Below are 18066 nucleotides of genomic sequence, written 5' to 3' on the forward strand. Positions count from 1 at the left end.
ATGAGTCATCATTTAGCAAAGACTTCCAGTAAAATAAACTGTGGGATCCTCTAACTCCCAGGAACTCCCTTTGCTAAAGGAAAAGGATCAAGTTAGAAAATAGCCAGGAGGACCAGACTATTTTGTTTTCTTTTAAAAGGTTGTTATGTCTTAAGGGTTAAATGTGCACAACTGATTAAACAAATATTATTTATCACTATATTACATGTCCATTGGTGTCACTCATTAAAAACTCCTTTCATGTGACAGTTAGGATAAAACAGGCATAAAGACACTCCCCACCAATCACTCAAACCAATGTCATATGGTATTGGTGATTTTTTTTGCCTTTTCTAATAAATTAAATGTTTGTATTTGAAGAGCTTTTTCTTTTCTAGATGAGCCATTTCATGCTTGTTTATTCTGCATTAATAGTACTTAATTAATTAATATTATTAATATTAAGTAATTAACAAGTAATAGTAATTAATATTATTAATGCAAAGAAGAGGATTATCAATAGTGTCAAATCTAACTTTTCTCTTTAGAAAACTGAAGTTTCTAGTCTGTTGCTGTCAAATCCAGAACTGACATAGGATATTTTGTTTTTAAATGTCAACAGATAATAGTGGCAACTTCAACACGTTTCCCAAAGTTCACACAGAGAGTCCAAAGTCTTAAAGGAACACACCACAAAATGTCAAGGCAACTGAACTAGTTGTGGTTTGGCTTTTATCAGACACTAGTGGTGTCCCATTTGATTAATTTTTTATGCATTTCCGTAAATAATAATATCCTGTGGATTCCACAGCTCAAAGGAAAAAACAAGAGGCACTTTTTTGACAACTATTTATCTATCTCCCTTCTGAAATAAATATTATTTATTTTGTTCTTTTCTTCATCCTTTCTTACTCTGTCCAAAAATACATTCTGTCTCCTGAAAACGTGTATTACCCTATACTATAGGGTAATAGGTTTACCATACCTTTGGCCTCTTACAATACTGTGTATACTGCCTTGGAACGTCTCTGCTGTTCCTAGACACACCTCTTGTTTGTAATGTCTCCCTTCCCTAGATCTCTGATTTCATCTGACCACATAGTGCTCTATATAGATTTTAAAAACAACTGATTCATTAGAAACATCAGAACCCCCAGGAGTGTTTACAACGGTATGGACCTGAAAAAATTTAGTATTTGTAGGTCTTCCACATTCTGTATCAGAGTGTGCAAAAGTCCTTCAAGTTCTGGATTTCCTAATTCTAAGTCACACTATATGAATAGTGTCCTCGAATTCCAGTGCTTAGGGATGGCCTAAAGCCTCTCTGGAGCTGCAGATTATGAGTGCTGGGGATTATGTTGACCAGTTTTGTCAGGCTGACATACATAGTAAAGAAGCCACAGGAATTTCAAAAAGAAGCCCCCTTTACTTCTGTCAAAAACCCAAAACCAAACAAAACCAACACAAAACAAAAACGCAAAACCAAACAAACAACCTCACTCCCCAAAGAAAACCCAAAACCAAACCATCAGTACACTCCCACAAGTATTTTGATTTTTTTTTGTTTTGTTTGCAAATCAGCATTTTTCAGTACAAACTGTCTCCTATATGAAAACTGTATTAAGTCAACTAAACAAATAAGGGCTGTGGACTCAGTTCCATCATCAAAACAGATTTCTTTTGACAAATGTGATTCAGTAGGACATTTCTTTTTCAACTTCACTGTATTCTATTCTGTTGAGCATTCAGTGTAATGAAATACTCAACCTTGTGATGAAAACACAGATTACGACACTTAAAAAACACATGGATCAAACAAACACTGGTGCTTCAGAAAGGCTTTATAAATTAATAGTCCCAATGACATCTATGTCAGTCTGCACATAAAGATGTCTTTCACAGGTATTTGTACATATGAGAATATTTGAGAATCTCAAATAGTATGAGCCTGTCCATTTTCATGTCACGTTTTAAAAAGTTAATTCCATTTAGGGCTGATCAAAAAGAAGTTATCAGTTAGACATTTAACAACAGAGTGAAAAATATTTATGAAAAACATTTACAAATATGATACTTATCTATTAGTTTCAGCAAACTCTTCCTTTCTTTTTGTTTTCCTTTTTATTCCATCTTTTTATTTCCTTTTCCTATCCAAGAATAAAGGTGAAAACAGGATGAAACCAAAATTTAAACAATTAAACATATTGATTTTTTCCCTCAGTTTTTTATTTTCTGCTAAAAATCAGATGGTAGAAAAGACTCCATCTGCTCTGAGCAGTTTGTAAGGTAATACTTACATTTTTCTGCATTATTCAGTAATTACCCTAAAAAGAGAGACACAGTCAATATTTATTTAATTCACTAAGTGCACTGGAAGGATCAGCATTGCTCAGTATGACACAATGGTTTCCCCTGGCTTTTGCCTGAGCTTGTTAAATGTTCCCATGTTTCTTCACAACTTCAAATGGTATTTTTCAGATTGCAGAAAAATGGTAAATGAAATAAAACTTATATTGAAATAGAAGTGAAACTAAATTAACGATAAAGTGTGTTGAAAATTTACGTTGTTGACAGGTATCGATAAATGTTAGAGATCTGAGAGCTCATCTGAAATGTATCTAGACTATGCAAACAACCACATCTAAGTCAGAGAAATGATGTGTTGAAGCTTTCATTAATTTTCAAAATCAGAGGAGCTGAAGCTTAGATGTTTTCCCTTTCAACTGGCACCATTAAGGTGCTTCTCTATTTAATAAAAAAATCTAAATATACAAACAAACAAGCTAAAACTCAGCAGTCTTTTCCAAATCTCAACAAAATTTGTCTAGATGATGACTGTTTCTTCCCCGTTTCACACTCTCAGGTTATGTAATTTCTGTAAAATTCAAGGTTTAACTTGAGTTTTACAAAATTACACTATTTTAAGTCAATAAGTTCCCGAACTTCCGAATTGTTTACACAGGTCAAAACATATTTGAAGGTAACAAGGAAAACAGATAAACAGAACTTTGTACAGCAGTCCTGAAAGGAGCATTTCATTATAACCTTTCCAATCAAAAAGAAAAAAATATTTCCATGTAGTACCTTTTAATCATTGGTTATATCACATGAAAACTATTTTGCCAGAAATTAGTTTTCTGTCACATATAAATTAAATTTGTAATTTTCTGTATTATCTTGCCCCGCAGCACCTCAGTGCTTCCCTGGCAAGAAAAGCTGACATAGTGAAGTCTGACAGAGCTTCTCTGCTAGGAGAGAAAGTCTTAATTTGGTTGCACGAGGCCTAGTGTTTCCTTTCCAAATCAAAATCAGAGTATGTTAGTTACTTGTAATGGTGTGTCATATTCTAAGAGACTAAAAGAAATTAAAAAATGAATAAAGGTGATCTTAAGGAGTATAAAAGAACATTTTAACTTATCAAGTCTAAGGCCCTGTAACACTGTCACCTTTTTTGAAAACCAAACTTGTTACAAGGGCCTCAGAACAAAACAACTTCTTTAGAATTTTTTTCCAAATTTCTTCTTTATACATCTCCTATAGTGAAAAAATCGCCATGCACTTTTTAAATTTTTGTCAAGCAAAGGTCAAATTAGCATATGAAAAGGGTCAGAGGTCTCACACAATTTTTGGTTTGCCTATTATGAACAGTTTTAGTACCATTTATTACTCCATTCCCCTTCAGGGAAATGTAACATTTATTAATACTGGAAATCAGATAGATGAATAGTAGGTTTAGGTGTTGGAATAATTTTTTCTTAACAGCATCAACACAAAAAAAATGAAGCATATTGCAAACATACACTGTGGCAGCTACTTTACTTTAACCTGCCTTACTTCTCAGTGAGCTTGCACAATGTGCATCAGTAATAAAGCTAAGAGTTAAAGGAGAATCAGGTCTGAAATACTGAAATAATCATGGCAGATAAATTCAAGTTCAGTGATCAGGTGATGCATCTGGGTCCTGTAGGATCTGAAGACCACAAAATTCAAACACAGCTTTTACTTAATTTCTACTGTCATCTACTAATGAGAAAACTATCTATCTTAAGCTTGTCTCCAAACAGCAGTAATATTGTTTAGTCTTTTAGTTTCTTTTTGTTCATTATTTATAGTCAAGTGAGCTCCTTGAGGTGAAGATTGGTATTCTTTACAGGTTTACATGCCTTTAATAGAATTATGGTATTAGACTTTAACCTTTGATGTAAGAAAATAGACATCTTCCAAAACACTAGATGGTCCTTACAGGATTTGAAATCAGACATTTCTTTAAGTCTGTGTTTGCCTTTTCTCCTGAAAGATGATTCTATCAGTGTCAGAAGCTGGTTTGAAATTGATTCAAGAACAATCATTTTTTTCTTCTATAAAAGTACAAAAAAAAGTTAAGAAAGCAAATCTCAAAGGCCAAGCAGAAAAGCAGGTATGCATTCCCTTTGGCATTCTTTTACCAAATTATTCATGATGTAAGATACCTCCTATGCACCTAAAAACATTAAATTATGAAGAAGAAAAAAGCAATAAGCATAGACAGAAACTGCACAAGAATCGTTTGAAGCAGTAGGAAGAAGACATGGTTCAAGCAAACAAGCTTGGAAGAAAACCTGCAGTGTAAGCACTTGGACTCCACAAGTGTGAACGCATGTTCTTAGTTACAGTTGTATATCTTTAGTTAAAGAATAAAAAAAGTGCAGTATAATAAAAAGATTGAAACAGATTGTCAGATAAAGCATTATGAAGCACATGAAGTGGGCAAGCCTAAAAATATAACAGTAACTTTCTACCAAATATGACCATGAAAAAAATTTAGAAAATTATATACACACTGAAAATACTATTTAATTTTCGTATCTCTATAAACAGGCTCTGTTCATTCAGTCATAACTTCTAGGAAGAGACACTTCTGACTTTGAAACTGTAACTTCGCCCATTTCTTTTGTTAATATCTAACAAACCTTCAGGGAGAAAAAAGATAGAGTGTTGCTTGAAGTTTATGGTCAGATGATCTTTTCATAAATTCAAGCAAACTGAGGCAAAAATGCAGACCTACTTTGTTTTTTAGTATGATAAATTCAGTAAAATCTCATCCCTTCCAAACTTATTCATCAAATGTCAATAGTCCAAATAATTTGTGAAGAAATGGCAGAAGAGACTCTTCTGCTGCTCAGTCTCTTTCAATGACATATTCATCTCCACTTTCAAAGAATGCCCCATAGGACCTCAATAGATAATGACAAAAGCCAACTGAACTTTCCCATATCAACAAATGCAACTAAATATTTGCCAAATCTCAGATTTCTGAAGTGAGAAACTGGAGCACTAAGTAGAAGTGACTACCTTTTCTCACAGTCTAGATCTTTACTTCTTGCCTGTATTGAATGTACCAAAACCAAGGGTTTCCTTCTGGGTTAATTTAATTGCATTCTAAAAAATGTTCTTTGTTTCTGTGGAGGGAAAAAAAAAAAAGTTAAACCTGAACTGATTTTTTTCACAAATTTTTTTTACAAGAAAATGTAAAAGTTGGTTATTTGAAAAGTCACAGTGATTAACTTATTAAATCTTGTCCCAGACATCCTTATATCATTACGTAAAATATTGTTTTTCTTCTTTAGTTCAGTGTACTCTTGAATTTGAATAGAGGATGAAGCAAAATTTTAATGCTAATTTTTATTTACTAGAGTTAAAAATCATATTCATATGAAGCTTCTTAGAATTTTGAAACGTTTACAGTGGTCAAAGTGAAGGTAGATTAGAGAACAGACTTTTAGTGATGTGAAAAAGGCAAATGGCGAATGGAGTTTGCCTATCAAATTCCTTACATGTCTAAAGAGACAGCCAGAAAATCTTTTATTCAGATTCTTAACAGCATTACATTTCTATTGAGCAATATTGTGAACGCAAAGATCAAACTGAGCAGTCAATAGTTTCAAACTATGCTAGCTTTGATAGAAAAGCCATTTTAAGGCTCTAAACATCTCTCAACTGTTTGAATGTCAAGGCATGTTGCAGATTTCTGTTTGCAGTTGTAAGCTGGGTCTGTGAAAAGACATAGGTAAAAAATAACCTTCTGAAGAAATTAAAATCCAGAGGACAAAGGACAAGTATTTTATTGTGTTATTGGCTGTAGCACGTTGCCATATATCACTGCATCATAACAACTGGAGGGATGCAGAACTGAAAGGCAAGCAGAAATGAACAGCCCCAAGTGAAAACTTCTGATCCAAGGTTTACCAGTGAAGGCTATGTACTCAGAAACTTTATTCTACAGCATTTAAGTTCAAGAGCAATGTGAAAAAGTAAAAAAAAAACCACCCAAACCAAAACCAACCAACCAAACCAAACCAAAAAGAAAAAAAAAAAACCCAACAAAAAACACCACAACAGACAACACCCCCCCAAATAAAAAACCCAAAACCCCTCCAAAACCTAACCATCTAAAAGAAACAAAAACACCCCCCCCAAAACTCTGCACACTAGCTAACCTAAGCAGCATAATATTTCCCAACATATTTTTATTTGCAGGTAGTATTAGGTTAGGTTGAAGTAGTTTAAGAAAGTCACATATATAAGACATTAATTAATTTTCCAAAGTATTATAATTATAGTACATTTGCTGCCTTGTTCAATTTTAAACATCAGCAGAACCTTTGAATTTCACGTTGTGGAACAACTCTATACATCAAAATCTGTTTTCATTCCTATTTAAAATAAAAATTAATGATCCCACTTTAAGTGTGCAGGTAAAAAGGAAATTCCACAGATATCTGCTTCCATGGCTTAATTTCCCTAGTATGGGCTTTCTGCCCCACTGACGTGATATAGATTTGAAAAGTAAAAACGTAGTTCCACATCTGTATAGTGATCAAATTTATATTTAGTGCCCCCTTGGTAAGGTAAGTAGTTATTATATTGCTTGTTATAATCTACCTGGGTCATGTAAATTGAGTAAAAACTCAGTTGCAGTATTTTTATATATGTCAGAGAAGAAGTCTCTGACGGAAATTAGAAAGAAACCAATGCAAGTACTCTGAATCAGACTTCTGACGAACTTATTTGACCTTATATAGAGAGATTAGACTCATCAAGCGAAAGAAAAGTACCACAGCTTTTACACGTTCTTTTGCTTTATCTAAATGCAGAACTGAAGAGCAGACTAGATTTGATATGTACTCAAGGAGAAAAGAAACGAGTAAAATTTGCCAGGAAAGATCAGCAGACAAACAAAATTTTAGGTGTCCTGAAATTTTAAACTTTCAAGCAGTTATTAAAAAAGTAATGACAACCACTTCATGATTCTTTATTCTTGAAGAATGAATTGTATAACTTAAGTTAATCTGAAACAAAATAAAGTTAAAGAGATACTACCAAGCCTCTTTGCTGTAGACAAACTTGTATAAAAGACAAATTTTTGCTGAACTTGTAGTCAATTATTTATTCATTTATCTTGAAAAGCCTCCAATAAAACACAGCTTCACTCAGACGTACTACCTGTCATGTTTTTCATTTTTCATTCCTTAGAACAATGATATCTATCTTATTACTATGATTTTTTTTTAAATGCAAACAGGTTTTTTCCCTGGTAACACAGATGACTAATGTATTCTTCAAGAAAAATATGTCTGAAATGCCTACAATATATAAATTCTAGAATTATTCAAAGAGAGAATCTCATTAGAGTCCTGATCTGTTAATATCTCACTCTGCATATGACAATACATTTAGGAAAATTGGTTATATGTGTATGTTCAATTGAAAACACTACCCTAGCAACTTGGTTCTTGCTTAGAATAAGTTTTAATTTGACCCATTGCAAGTGTGAAATGGAAATCTGAAGCAGGCTGAATTATATATTTTCACTGAAGTTTACAGTTCATCTTGCAGGCACATCTTTGTGCTAGTTGTGAGCACATCATGTGGGCCTCTGGGGTAGAGAGAAAAAAAAAAGCTGACAAAATGATTTGGTACTCTAAAAGATTTTCTTCTTTTCAGAACTGTAACCCATGCCACAGAACAATGATTTACCTGAATGCATTAATTGATTTGTCTAGCTTGCTGGTCAGGTGTGGATAATTTTTATTTGTTTTAAGTGGATTGCCTGACCTGGAATGGAAGGAGGAAGGAAAAGCTTCTATTTCTAAATAGAAATATTTAGAAAATATTTCTACCCGTATTTTCTAATTAAGTTATGAACTTCCCCGTTCTGTCTTTCTATTTATTTACCTGTAATAATATTTCTGAAGAGATCAATTATTTTTCTTCTGTAAAACAGAACTATATGGGAGGTCACAGTAAGGAGCTTTATTGTAGGAACATGAAGGCTGCCAAGACTGGAGTAACACAAGATTATCATCATTATATGTGTGCTCATTTTGACTGGGGAAGAGTTAATTTTCTTCACAGTGGCTGTTATGGGGCTGTATTTTGCATTTGTGCTGAACATAGGGTTGATAATACAGGGAGGTTTTTGTTATTGCTGAGCAGGGCTTACACAGGTCTTTTCTGATTTTCATACTGTCACACTGTTGAGGAGGCTGAGAGGAGGCATGAGAGGTTGAGAGGAGACACAGCAGGGACAGGTCACCCCAACTGACCAAAGGGATATTCCAGACCATATGACATCATACTCAGTGTATAAACGTGGGGGGGAAAAACAGGAGATGTTTATAGAGTGATACTATTTCTCTTCCTAAGTAACTGTCATGTGTGAAGAGGTCCTGCTTTTCTGGGGATGACTGAACACCTGCCTGCTGATGGGAAGCAGTGCTTGGCTTTTGCTTTACCTATTAAACTGTCTTTATTTCAATCCACAAGTTTTCCGGCTTTTACCTTCCGATTCTCTCCATGATTCCACAGGTGGGGGAGGGACTGAGTAGCTCCATTGCCGACTGGGGTTAAACTATGACAATAAGGAAAAAGCAAAAGTATAATTTTAAAGGTTTGGCCAAAAAAGACATCAGCATCCTTATGACTAGTAGCTTTATAAATATTTTGTGATAGCTGTCACTGTGTGCTCAGCTTTAAAAGTTTCTATAGGTTAACTCAAGCATCTTTTTTATTATATCATCAAATATCACCATAATTCTTGCATAATAAGGATAGAAAAGCATAATAAGAATAGAAAACTTTTACAAAAGTACTACTTTGCTTTCTTGTAGCAATATTCCACTGAAGTAGTGAAGGACTGAGCTGACAGTAACACGACATCATTACATGAGAAAAAGTTACATATGTTAACTGCATTGTTATTCTTACTTTCTCTGTAACAAATACATCTGGTTTATGATTTATTATAATTTTAAGATTTTGGCTACATTAATAATCAGTTCTTGGTTATCACTGTATATTAAACATACTTCCTCTTTATCCATGAACAAGACTGAGTGCAAAAACATCCAGAATATATCTTGAACTGTGATACAAAAATACTGAAATCTTTGAAGTGGTGATCTGTGGTTTTATGACTTCAGTTAAGTGTCCTTTATGCTGTCTGTAGTCGTACTGTCTAGTGACTGGGAAAATGAAATACAGTGCCTCGTTGAAGTAGTCAGCTGGGGGAAGATGTTATGCCTTTTTCTTTTCTTTTTTTTTTTTTTAATTTTTTTAATAAACTTTGTTTTCTTGATTATTACAATATTTTCAATTGAGGCAATTAATTTTATTTCATTATTTCTGCAGTCAAACTGCAGTGTAGTAATTACTAGCACGTTATTGCTTTGATTTAAAGGAGAAATTCCTTTGGTTGATCTGAGCTGGCGTCAGAGCAAAACATTAATGGTCTGATTTCACAGAGAGCAGAAGAGGGGTATTCTGTGATTTACAGAGTAGTACTGACATGTACATACCTTTTGCTTCTGAACAACAGCTTCTCTTTAAAAGACATCTCTGAAGGTGTCTGCCTGGCTTGTTTCTTCTCTATATCTTCTCAAGAGTCTCCCAGTAGTTTATGACAGACAACTGCTTCTGAGTTCCTGTCAGGAGGTGTGCTATAAATAAATGGACAATTAGATGGTGCCTGAAGAAGAGGAGAAACTGGTTAGGAGGATTTCAAAGATTTGGAATTACCTCAGAGATCCAAGAAAGACTGTGATTTTGGACAACTCTAAGTAGGTTGTTTTCAGATTCCAAGGAATGAAAATAATGGAGAGAGGAACCTTCACTCCCTGGCTGACTAAAGCCTAGGAATTCCAAACTGTGAGGTATTATTGTAATGATGATCTTGGAAAGAGAAAGAAATAGGTACTAAATATATTGAATTCCGATTATGCTGTAAGACACTTTACAAAAAGAAAGAAGAAAAAACACAAACAAAATCTAGGAAATTTTCTTATAAAAACTACATTTACTTGATAAATTTATTAATATGGTTGCATGTATGAAATCATAATGGTCTTGTTTTCATTCAGCTTCAGCCAAAATGCCCTTATCCTTGGGTGTCAATGGATATTGAAGTTTCTAGACATGTCCAAGAGGCATATAAACATTGCTGTTCAAAGAGAGTCAGAACCTATTAGTCTATGTCTTGTTTCACATCAAATATTGATGCTTCAGATGTTTTGGCTCTTAAAAACTTTGGGTTTGATTTATTTAGGAATAAATAATATATATAAAAATCTTAGAAGAAAATTAAATTCTGGTCATGCTATTCATTAAAATTTTAGTGACTACAAATTCAGCAAGTTTGTAGAGTTATTTTCCTTGAGAATTTCTAATTCCTGCTGAGCTTGTGATGCAGGGAACAAAACTGAATTTGGAACAGCAGTAGGATTTTAAATAGCAGTATAGCAAATCTTTAACAAATGTTGTTCTAGAAATATGGTGACTTCAGCTTCAAGGAGGCTAGAGTGCTGTCAGAATCTCATCAATGATTCCATTTAGGCTACAAAATGTGGCAATGAAAACTTTGTATGATATAACACAAGAGAGATTTTCTGCCAAAAAAGCTGGAAGAAATTCCTGAATCACCTGCTGGAGACTCTTCTACTACATAAATCAATATGTTTTTACATTACTGTCCCCAACACTGAAACCTTTAGAAAAGTATCCAGGCTTGAGAAAATTTGAAAAGATGCTGAATACACTATTTCTTTTTGTAGATATTCTAAAATTTGATTGCCAACGTTGTGAAAAGTGCATGCACTAATTTTGAATTTGTTTATCTCAATAATTGGAAGTGTTGGTTCCTGTAGTGGCTTTCTTTTCTAAACAAACACTGATTCATGCCAGTGTAAAGACAACATGAAAAAATGAATGAGCATATCCTGAGGGAAAGATGATTATTACTCATTAGTACTCAGAGCTGTTGATTAATATTTCATGGGTATCACACAGATTATAGAAATGAAGGAAGTTATAACCAGTATCAGACATATTGGTCAGAAAAAACAGGACTATTATTATTCTTCTTTTAAACATTACATTTTTCTCATGATACTTAGAACTGCTCAGAAAGATATATTTTTTTTTGATTTTATAGTCAAAATGAGGTAAAAAAATATAGCTGTACAATGTTTACAGGCAGAAGAGAGAGAAAACCAAACCATGAAGATAAATAATATTTAAAAAAAAAACAAAACAGAAAGATTTTGCAGCAGATTTCCACCTCTTACTGTGACTCAAACAAATGTTTGTTTGTTTGTTTGTTTTCAAAAAGATGTTAAAATGTTTCCAGTTTATAATTAATTTTTGGTTTGATTCTCTAAGAAACTATGACTAATTGAGTTGTAATGAAAAGCAAACATCTGGGACTAAAGAATGGTTATGTTCTAGATTGCTTAAAATTCGAAATAGTACTTGCGTGGTAAAACTCTTTGAATTTTGGTCTAGTTCTATCAAATGTATTATAGGCACATCTCAGCAGAACACTTGGGCACAGCCATCCAAGCTTTGGGAACAATAGCATCCCACAACAGCTAAATTTGAGGGCATGCATTAACTATCCATTTCGAAAAGTAAAACCATCTCCTCTGGTTTATTGTTTATTTTATTTGAATTGAGTTACTAAAGCTTTGATTTCAGGAACACACTCCAAGAACGAAAGACAATGGTATACAACTTGTTTAAGAAACAAATCACATATATTTAGAGGCTTGCTTGTGAGAGATTTTGTTATTGATTAATTGAAGAAATATACAAATGAACCTTTTAGTCCAAGACTTGAGCAATTCTTCAAAGCCTTGAGGACACTGTACTTTAATGAACATTAAACATATTTTTTAAAAAAAAAACACAAATTCTGCCAAAAATGTGTAAAAATTTTAATTATTTTCCCCCTGAGGGACTGAAGTCAAATTTTTAAGGTGAATGAGCAGAATGAACAGAACAGGCAAATATCCAGTTCTGTTCAATTTTTTATTACATGTCCAAAGTAAGTTCCTGAATAAAAGTTAGTGCTAAAAGACAGAAAGTTAAATAAACATAAAAATTAAGGGATATTAGAGATGAAGGCTTTCATGGTCACACAAAATATTTGTGATAATAAATGAAGTTTTCAGAGAAGTGGTTTTACTGGAACACAAAATTTGACATCCAAAGAGTATGCAAAATACTAACATATTTTAAAGTAGCAGATTGTTATTGAAGAAAGATCAAAAAGTCTAGCAAAACCAGATGTCATGGGTAAAGTTTCCTTTGCTTTCAGCTACTTAGTTTTGCTTTTGTTTGAAACAAAAAAAAATATGCCAAATACTTGTAGATAATCACAGAATAGTTTAGATTGGAAGGGATCTTAAAGATCATCTAGTTCCAGCTCACCTGCCATGGGCAGAGACACCTTCTATTAGAACAGGTTGCTCAGAGCCCCATTCAACCTTCAGCACTTCCAGGGATGAGGCATCCACAACTTCTCTGAGCAACTAGTGCCAGTACCTCAACACATAAGTACTATTATAGAGAGAAATTATTTCCAAACGAAACAATGTTTTGAGATTTGGGGTTTCTTGTTTGATTGGGTTTTTGGGGGGGGAGTTTTTTTTTTTCTTTCTTTTTTTTAAGGTAAAAGCATGCAATTTATTAGGTTAGGAATTAAGAAGTAGCTATTAAGCTAAGGAAAAATGTGGGAAGAAAAACATTTCTAGACAACCAAAATCCAACGTCAAAAGATATATTTTCTGGTTTATACATGAAAGACAGAATAAGAAGAGCAGAAAGAAATTAGACATCTCACTTTCTTGTCCATTCTGTTAAGAACAGTAAAATACATTATATTTTATGTAAAGAAAAAATCTATAAAAATTTAGCTTTAGGAGAAACTTTCACAAGTTATTAAATGTATTAGCTCATTCTAGAGAAAAAAATTAACACTCAGAACCTCATTCACAGCCTCATTTCTTCCCATAAGTGTTTTTCCCTCCTTGATTCTCAATTTCCCTGTTATTCTGCTAAATTTACAACTGAAACTCCTGTCAATGTGGAACTCTCCAAGGCAGCTATAGTTGTTTTCATAATTCACAACCACAAGAACCACCCAAGGTCAGAAGTTGCTTAGATCTTGACTCCAGTGAAGAACAATATCACCTAAGCAGAGGGAAGAAGTGATAGGAACAGTACAGAAAACTCTCAGGAGTTTTGTTCAGTTGTGTTCAGTTTCAAGAACAAGTATTTTTAATGGGCTACTTGTGGTATTTTCATTTGTGGATTTCAAACAATTTAATTTTATGAACATTAAAAATGTCCCTAAGTGTGTTTCTTTGATATTGTAAATAGGTTTCAGGGGAAAAAAAACCCAACAGTGTTCTCTGTGGGGTGGGAGGTAAGGAGGGAGAAACAACCCATAAACTTAATTTTGGGCGAATATTTTATCTCCAGAAATGTGACATACAAAAATTATTATTATTATTATTGCTCCAGCTCTCTACCATCTACAAAAGCCAGAATAATGCTGAGAACTTGATAGCAACAGAAGGGGAATCATTGTCCTCTGTGTGGATGGGGAAGGTCATTTTCACATACACTCTCATCTTTCAGATGCTGAAAACAACACCGACTTAGAACCAAGTTAACCATCCCAGGATCCATATCCCTAAGCATATTTATTTTAAGCCCACAGATAGCCTGGAAGTCTAATTCAGAGAGATGCCAAACTCTTCCCCCGTTCTGTGGAATGCCTTGCTTTTCATATCCTAACACTGTGAGTATTCTCTCTTTTCTGGATAGACCTGTAGTAGGAAAACAGTGTCTTGATGCTTCATGGGTTAACTAACATAATCTTCAATTTTTCTACTGCGAGCCTATGCAAAGCTCACTGTTCCTAATTGATTTATTGATTTATTCATAATGAGAAAACAGTGTGCATAAAGCAGATGCTAAACATAACGAGCCATAACTTTAAACCCAAATAGGATCAGTAGCATGGCTAACAGAAAATTATTGCTGTAAATTATTAAGATTTTAAAGGTGCCATGGTGGTAGGAACTGGTTCTTTCATTAACAAAATCTGCAGTGCATTATGGTCACAGGGCCATCTTCTTCCCCTAAAGTATTCTGTGATGGAAGGAAAAGAAGTTTGGGACTTTTCCTTTGGTAAAAGAATGAGAGTGATGAGTCCCATGCAGGATTTGCTATTTGTTTAAAGGAAACCACTAAACCTTTCGACAATACACGCGGTGTCACAACAGAAATTCAGTGCAGCGGGACTGCCCGATTGAGCATACACTTTCAGGATCTCTTCTGATTGTACTTACAGCACATGAAACTAGATTTATTTAGTTATCACAGCAGCCTATTCTGTACCATTGTTTTTTCCTCACGTATGTTAAAAAAAAATAAAATCTGCTTCTATTAGGGAGGGATATAACCTCAGTTCAGAAGGACTGCTTTGAATGCAGATGTTGATTCAACCTTATTACAGGGACTAGATAGAGAGCAGGACACAGTGCATTTCCACTTAATAATAGGAGAAAAGGGTTTGGGGTTTCTTTTGGCCCATTTTTAATTCTATTACCTTTTAATAAAAATAAATAAATAAATTAAACCGACTCATTTTCCTCTGCAGTCAGTGCACAAAAGAGAATAAAAGCAGGTTACACTCTAGCAAAACTAAGATGAAAAGTACCACATACAGAAAGGTAGAAAACCCACTGACTGCTAACAGATGGAAGAACTGAACCAAGCTGAGGCTGACAGCCTTGGCACAGGCTGTAAAAGCCAAAGAGCTCGTACAGTGCTGAATCAAGGTTAGAGAGGGCAAAAATGAATACTGAAGAATAATTTTGGCTTCGCTCTTGATTAAGCTGCTCACCTGTAATCTTTCTTTCCAGACATTTTTATTTATTTATTTCGGCACAAACAAGTAAAGTCAGTTCTCTATTTCTCCCTCTTCTACAGGGAATTCTAGTAAATTACAGATACAGAGATCCTGGTTCTTTCTCCTCACTTCATCCATTCACTGATTACTGCAGAAATACAGCTATGCCTTTGAAACTCAGAGCTACCATAATTTTAAGAGGAAATTCAAGTAGATCTGGGTTTTGCTGGGTGTAATGAATGTTCTGATAATTTCAGAAAGATACAGTTATAGCAAAGAACATTCTTATAATATTTGGAATTCAAAGACAACTACTTTTAATTTTAACTTTATGAACATTATGATTTGAAATATCCATAGCACTTCTCTTATAATAAGTCCTTGGTAAGTATTTAGACTTTTGACAGCATTTGACCTGTTTGTTCAAACAACATGTATAGACAGCATTATGAACAGTAAGCATTTTCAGCAAAGAAAGAAAGAAGAAAATTACAGAAGAGCAAAGGATGAAAGGGAGAGTAAGTACCAAGGAAAAAAAGGTACTCTGAATAAAGGGAGTTACAGTGTTTGTAGTTTACATATTATGTAATGTAGACCTATATGGAATAAAGGTGTTCTAAAACTTGTCTGTAGAGATTTTTGGACCAATAAGACTAACAACTATTGAAAAATTATTTTAAAAAAAAAGGTTTTCATCTGTCTTTAAAAGAATAATTCCCATTTTCTTAGCCTAGAAGTTTTTTGATTGTAAAGGCAGGAGGCATGTCTGTCCACAGTTGCAAAATGAACTGTGAAGTGTATTTTTAAAATAAAATTTTCAAACTGACATTTAGCCACCAGCTGTGGCTACCATCTCTCTTTACATTTAGCAGAGATACTTAGATCCCAAGCAATTGCACATACCACTGTGGTTTTAAAGAAAGCTTGTTCAAGCATTGATGAAAGACTAAAGAGAAGTACTTTTAAACTGATTATTTACATAGCACTGTCTTGTGGACTTTGTACTGTATGCATTGTATATGTCCCTAGTAACAAAAATTAATCTTCATGTTCTTCCCCCCCATGCATAAATTCACTATAGCTGCAGTGATGTTTTGACTCTGACAGTGTCATATGCCAAACAGAAAAAAAACTATCATTGACTATGGATTTTGGAAGGCATATGACTGTGGTCAGATACACAGGTTAAGCAGAAGAGGCAAAACAAGGTAATAAATGCTTAATTTTGAAGACAGCTCAACATGCCTAAAATTTTAAGAGGGTCAAGAGTAGAAGCAATTAAGCTAAAAAGATTTCAGTTTAGGCTCCACCCTTCTACCCTCCAAGGCTGTTTAATCTTCTCTACAACATATAAATTATGTTTTTAACAGATCCAATGTTCTGTGCTTTAACCAGTGTTGTCTGAATAGCAGGAGTACATGAAAGTTTGAATAATCTGAGAATTAGGAATAGCACTCATTCTCTACCATATAAATGAAAAAAAAATCAACATAATCTGAGGACAAGGCTCAAAAGAGTGCTTTGAAAACTTACAAATGAACTTAAATTTCCTAAACATATGTCCAGCACCTTACTTGCAGTAACATCAGAAGCTTGGAGCACTGCCTTCTAACTAGAGCAGTTAAGACCTACAGAAACTGGAGCATTTATTTTTTTTAATTTTCAGTGGAATTTTACAATACTATGGAAAAAGTCTTAAAATACTTTAGCATACTCTGACCACTCTGGTTTTATCTTGCCAAAGGAGGATGCCACTGAATGATCTCAGGGAATATTGTATAGGAAGAAATGTAATTATAGGACTAGGAACACATCATATTGTCTTGGAGTAATGAGACTGACTTTAATGTTATTATCTGTTATTTGCAGCAGACTCAAGGCTTTATACTAACTCAGCTGACTGACATAATTGGGATCCTGTGTTCCCTATATGAAAATACATTTCTTCACATCACTGAAGCTGCGAGAAGCGGGGGAGTAACATATAACACCTTTGGGCTCAAAGGAAGAAACAACAGGCTGGAATTTGAGTTGGTACTTTTTAAGTCGGTTACTTCCTCCAACACTGTACTAATTTGAACAGAAAACACAGATGAATTGAGAGACCATTGAATTCTTTTTTACTGATACCATTTCACCGACTACTGTTAGAATATGATAATCTGAGGAGAAGGCAGTTTCTCTACCCATTATTGCAAAAAAAGTAGATGCCTATTTTTAACCTGTACATAAGGGAAGATAATATAATTGTAAGGCAATATGTCTTTAAAGTAGTTAAAATATTTAAAATACAATCAAATGTCAGAAACCATGCCTTTATGTTTTATTTGCATTGTATAAAGTTTTTGCCAAATCCAACTTCTTTCCTTTTCTTTTTCCTTTTCTTTTTCGTGTGCCAACATAATTTGTGTCACAATGTCCTGACAACTAATTTAGCATCTGAAATCATTCCCTCACAATCCTAGGCCAATACTTAATACAGAAAGGGGTAAATATCCATCCCTCCAACTCCCCTTCACCCCCAATTTTTTCAAAATAAAATGAGACAACAGTAGTATATCTTCCAAGATATCTATCATGAGAGGAGAAAGAGGTATGTACATTTTTCAGCTCTTACATTCATATGCCAATACCCAGAAGAATAAAATTTGATTATCTTGATCTGATCATGCATAAAATACATTTTGTATAAGACCTGGAATTACCCAATGTTATTAAAATTATTTTGTGAGAAAAATCTGAATGTCAATTACTGAATCCTTCCAGCAAAGAACTTCTCAGATTATGATTAGATTCTGCAAACTTCTCCCTGCTTCCTAGTTATAATTCTGTTATGTACTGGTCTACTTGCA

The sequence above is a fragment of the Lepidothrix coronata genome, unplaced genomic scaffold (genome assembly GCF_001604755.1).
Source record: "Lepidothrix coronata isolate B3197 unplaced genomic scaffold, Lepidothrix_coronata-1.0 Scaffold1, whole genome shotgun sequence".
NCBI classification, from domain to species: Eukaryota; Metazoa; Chordata; class Aves; order Passeriformes; family Pipridae; genus Lepidothrix; species Lepidothrix coronata.